Here is a 5,727-nt window from a genome sequence, read left to right on the forward strand (position 1 = left end):
TCAGGTCATTCGGAGGTGATTTCATTGGGTTTTTGATCAAATGCGTGTTTCGGAAGTTTTAGAAGAACTTAGGCTTGAATTCGATGGTTTTAGTGTTGTTTGAGGTGTTTTGATGATTGGAACAAGTTTGAATGATGTTTTAAGATGTGTTGGTGCTTTTGGTTGAGGCCCCGGGGGCCTCGGGGTGATTCCGAATGGCTAAAGGGGAGTTTTGGACTTGGGAAAATTTGCAGAAAATGCAGCAGAGTTGCAGAGTAATCTTGTTCTCTGCGATCGCACTTGGAGCCATGCGATCGCATAGGAGGATTTTGGGGAGCTGTTTGGTTGTTCATTGCGATCGCGGAGAAGGGCTTGCAATCGCACAGTGTAATGGACCTGGGGCTTGGATGGAAGTTTGTGCATTTTCGATTCAGTGGTATGTATGCGATCGCGTAGTGTCAGGTAGTTTGTGCATTGCGATCGCAGGAATGATGATGCGATCGCATAGGGTAAAATGTGGAGCTGAGATTTTTGTGCTTTGCGATCGCGAAGGTTTTCCCGTGATCGCATAGAAGGCATCGTCAGCTGGGCAGAAGGGTTTTTAAACATATTCCATCCGCGAGCCTAAGTCATTTTCCTCCATTGTTGAGTATTTTTAGAGCTTCTTGGGAGCAATTGAAGAGGGATTCGAAGAGGATTGGTTGGAGGTAAGTTCTATGAGCTAAAAACGTGATTATTATGTGAAATTAACCTAAAAATTCATGGAAATTTAACTAAAAGTGGAAGAGCTAGGGCTTGGGATTTTGAGATTTTAAATTTGGATTTGAAAGGCCATTTGAGGTCGGATTTGAGAGTTTTTGATGTGTATGGACTCGTGGAAGAATAAGGAATCCGTTGGTGTGAAAATTTCTGAGTTTCGAGAAGTGGGCCCGGGGCTCGGGTTTGCTAATTTCGAGATTTTGATATATTTTTGATTGTTTTCGCTTGGGCTTTGTTCCCTTAGAATATTGTGACATATTCGCTCTGGTTTTGGATAGATTCGACGCGCGTGGAGGCCGATTTGAGGGGCAAAGGCGTCGCGAGCTAGAAATTTTGCCGGTTCGAGGTAAGTAATGATTGTAAATACTGTCCTGAGGGTTTGAAACCCCGGATTTCACATCGATGTGTTACTTTGAGGTGACTTGCACGCTAAATGACGAGTATGGGGTAGAGCACCGCTGGGAATTGTGACCTAGTCCATCCCGAATGACTATTTCAATGAGTAATTTGATAGTTAATTGTTTGATGTTATTATACCTTGGGTTGTATGCCATGTTTGGGGCTTTGTGCCGACTTGCTGAGACCCTTAGGGGCATTTGACTGATTTTCCTCACTCTATTTGTTGGAAGTATATTCTCAGTCATGTTTTTATCTGTTTATTTCTCAAACCTGCCTCTATCATTCTATTCTTATAAATGTGGAAAACTGTTTGGGCTGAGTCCCCTATTTTACTGATATAGACCGAGGGTCTGATTGTGAGATTGACGACTGAGATAGACTGAGAGTCTGATAGTGATGTTAATGACTGAGAGAGGCCGAGGGCCCAGTTGTGAGGATTATATATATCTATGGATCGAGCTGCACGCCACAGCAAAGAATATATATATATATGGATACGGATCGAGCTGCACGCCGCAGCAATGCTTATATGGATCGGGCTGCACGCCGCAGCGATATATATATTGGATCGGGCTGCACGCCGCAGCAATATTGCGCTTGGGCCGTAAGGGGCCCCTTTCGGAGTCTGCACACCCCCAATGAGCGCCGTCGACGATATATGGATCGGGCTGCATGCCGCAGCGGTTATTATATATATATGGATCGGGCTGCATGCCGCAGCGGATTACTATATGGTACATATTGAGCGTGAGTGCTGAGTGTGAGCACTGGTTGGTAAGAGTTGAGTCACGAGTGACAGAGAGGCTAGCCCGAGGGGCGATAGATATAGACATGCATATGACTGATGTTTGCCTGAGAGGCCTGTTTATGAACTTATTGATTTCACTTCTCTTTAAAGTGTTTCTATCGAATATATTGATTTATTGACTGTTTTCACTTATCTTTATATTGAGCCTCTGTCGGAAAGTTGAACGAATGTTTTTAAAACAACTTTTATTTAAACTGGGGTTATGAGATGTTCAGAAATTAATTACTGATTTGGCATTTGGTGATTTCCACCGAGATTTTCAAGTTATGAAGTATTTATGATTACTATTTTTCCCGAGGGGCTGTTTTACGAACTATGTTTTGCCCGAGGCGCCGATTATTGCTTTAATCTCTATTGTTATTTTAAATGGTACTGAACCCCTACTGAAACTGCTGGAAGCATTTCAAAAATGATTTTTTTTTACTAAAAGTTGGGTTTTAAAAGGGAAGGTTGACTCGTATTATGATTTGAAAGCCTGTTGTGTTTATTGAGCCTAACGCGAATGTGGATTCATTGTTTCCTACTGCTCAGTCTTTATTTACTCTTATTACTTACTGAGTTGGAGTACTCACATTACTCCCTGCACCTCGTGTGCAAATGCAGGTATTTATTCAGCCAGTATCTGGTTTTGGCTGATTGGAGGCAGAGCTATAGGAGTTTAGCGAGGTGACTGCCAGCGTTCGCAGCACCACTTCTCTCTCTGTTGTTCATTATTCCTGTTCAGTGTATTTTTAGACCTTGTAGTTGTATTTACACTCTTATAGATGGTCGTGACTTGTGACACCCCGATTAGAGCTGTGTTGGGTTGTACTTCCGCTAAATAATATTATTAAATTATATTTAGACTGCTTATTCATGTTTAACTATTTTGAAAAGGCGATATGGGTTGGTTGGCTGGCCTTGTCTTCACGAGAGGCGCCATCACGACCGGATGGGGGTTTGGGGTCGTGACAAGTTGGTATCAGAGCCTAGGTTACTAGGTCTCACGAGTCATGAGCAGGTTTAGTAGAGTCTCGCGGATCGGTACGGAGACATCTGTATTTATCCTCGAGAGGCTGCAGAACCTTTAGGAAAACTTCACATTCTTGAATTCTTATCGTGCGTCCTTGATTCAGCTTGAAAAGAAACTCTTGAAATTCCTTCCACGCGTTTGTATGCGCGCATGAGCGCTCAGTATCAGATGTGCCTTGATGGCTTGTGATTACCCGATCAAGGGGCGAGATGTGATCTCTGTGAGCTTGATGTTAGGCCAGTCTGGAGGACTTGAGGCCGGATCTTTGCCTATGGCTTGAGCACTGAGGTGCTGATTGTGTGAGTAAGTGTTTTAAACTTATATGTTCGGTATTGTCCCTATTAGTGGAGGTGACGGCTGAATAGCCATGTGATTAGGATGTTAGTACTGCGAGATGTATCTATGTAACTTGGAAGTGACGAGGAAGGTCTGCTGGATGATAGAAGAACTATTAGGTGTTTGAATTCCATGCACATTCGAGGTATATCCCCGAGTTATGGGCGTGTGAAGGATCTTTTCATGTTTTCCGGTTGTGGGTGAAGTAAACTTTATGTTGCGGTACGAGTTCAGACTCAGGAAGACTAAGTGACTGCGTACAGTTTATGATGGTGGAAGGTATACAGAAATGTTAGATGGAGGCAAAGCAGTTGGGTTATCTCCTGCGGAGTGTTCTAAGGTTGTGTGACCCTTACGTGATTGTTAGAAGATCTCATGTGCAAGTGAAATGTAAGTGCTGAAATTTGAAAGTTTGGATCGTTTAAGAGAGTGGGCTTAACTGTTACGAGATTTGCCGATGATTTAAAGTACTAGATGATTTGTGTTTACACAAGCTTACAAAGGATTTGAGTTTAATCTCACTATGGTATTGTGGCATCAATAGAGTATAAGTGTTATGAGTTATTGAGTGTATTCTGATCTATGGCTTCGAGCCAAGTGGGGGAGTTTGCTATCGATTAGCTAATTGCTTGGTTATGTGCTATGTTGGTTCCGATTTGAGGCGTGTGGTGAACCAATTCTGGATGCGGAGATTGAGCCCGAGGATGGCTCGAGTAAACAAAATATTGACTAAGGAAAGGTTATGTGCTGCAGTGTCAGAAGTGCCAACGAGGCGCTGGTTGTTTGGTTCGTTTGATCCGGCTGATTGCAGTTTAAATAGAGTGGATGACTCTCGAGAATGGTTCTAATGTGTTCAGGATTCTGCATGTAACAATTGGGTATCTTAAGGTTGTATGGGTGATTAGAAACTGTTGTTTTCATGGGAAGAGCTCAAGACTTGTGGTATTTCTATGTGAATTATGAGATTGTATGTATTAGTATCAGGAAAGTAAAGGTAACAGACTTAGATTCGCAGGAAGTTCTTCAGAGTAAAGCAATCTGGAATGTGGTGTTTCTGGGAATATTGAGAGAGTATTCAGCGGCTTATGGGTCTTAGACAGTGTGGATTTATGCTTGGGCCTCGTGTGGTAAACCTGGGTTGAGGAATTGTAGTGCTACAGCAAGAGGGGATATCAAGTTGAAAATGAATTAGAAGGAAATCTAGATAGATGGAGTAGCTTGATAGTAGACCGAATCGGTATGGAAAGGATATGATTAATTCTTTGTATGTGTTCGAGGTAATGAGTTCTTACAGGTATTTTACAGCACTGCTCTTGGGTTTTGATGGCTTGCTTAGCTTGGTCTAGTTAGAAGGATTCAGTCCTGGCAGTTAATTTGTGCGAATGGAATTGGGAGAGTTCTTGTTGATTTCTACCGTGGTTGGGGAGGTGCATTTTCTACGAAGGTGAGAGTCATGAGATGCGTAATGAGTTTTCTTCTAAATGGGATCAATGGAACTTGTCTAGATGAGTTACAGCTCAATTCTGAAAGGAAGGTCATAAATTCTTAGACAGCACGGCAGCTTCAGACGATTAGGTAGATGATATTACTAAATGGTGTGTCTTGATAAGGGTATAAACTTCAGAAAAAGGGCAATGTGTTTGAATTAAGGATACTTCATTAGTATTGTGGCACTCTCTTGTTGGATTCGACTGTTGATATTCAGGTTGGCTTGGTAGCATAGAAGAATTATAGGAGTATCCCTCGTGAAATGATCGAGTATCGGATGTGTGTTAGATGTTCGAGCAGTGTAGCTGGGATCAGATATGGCGATTCGTGTGCTTTATGGATTGAGAGACTGAGAGTTTCAGTGATCAGATGGCTTTATGGTTGTGGACCGTGAGAAAATAGCTAAGGTTAGTCAGAGGGTAGTATGTGCCATGGTTCAGTCATTGCGAACCTTCAAAGAGTTAATTATCTATTGTGGGTGACCAGAGGTGATTTGGGGTTCATCGATAGGTCCAACATGGATGTGTGTTCTGCACCTGGTCAGATTTGTTTACTCCGAACGGCCATTGTTGGGAGATGTGCCATTCGATTGTTGTTGATCTTATTCGTGATATGTGAGTTACCCTCCTGCGTTACGAGGAGTTGAGATTTGGTGGTTATATGCACAAATGGTGCGATTTCAGTGGGGCTTTATAGCGGGATTTTAATGAGACAGGCATTTTGGTGTTGCATGATTTGTTGCTCATTGGATATGTTCCTTCGGGCTGGTGTGGCATTGCGTCATTTGCTTCTCCATGGTTATGGTGGTTCACTTTTGGGTGCTAGGCATCAAATTGGCTTGGTTGATGGTTTTGGGTATATTGACTTGAGGTGTTTCATGTGGAGCAGTGTTTGGATAGAATCGCACGTTGTAGCGAAGCTACGTGGAGATATGACCTTTCGGGTT

This window comes from Nicotiana attenuata, unplaced genomic scaffold (assembly GCF_001879085.1).
Source record: "Nicotiana attenuata strain UT unplaced genomic scaffold, NIATTr2, whole genome shotgun sequence".
In the NCBI taxonomy this organism is placed as follows: Eukaryota; Viridiplantae; Streptophyta; class Magnoliopsida; order Solanales; family Solanaceae; genus Nicotiana; species Nicotiana attenuata.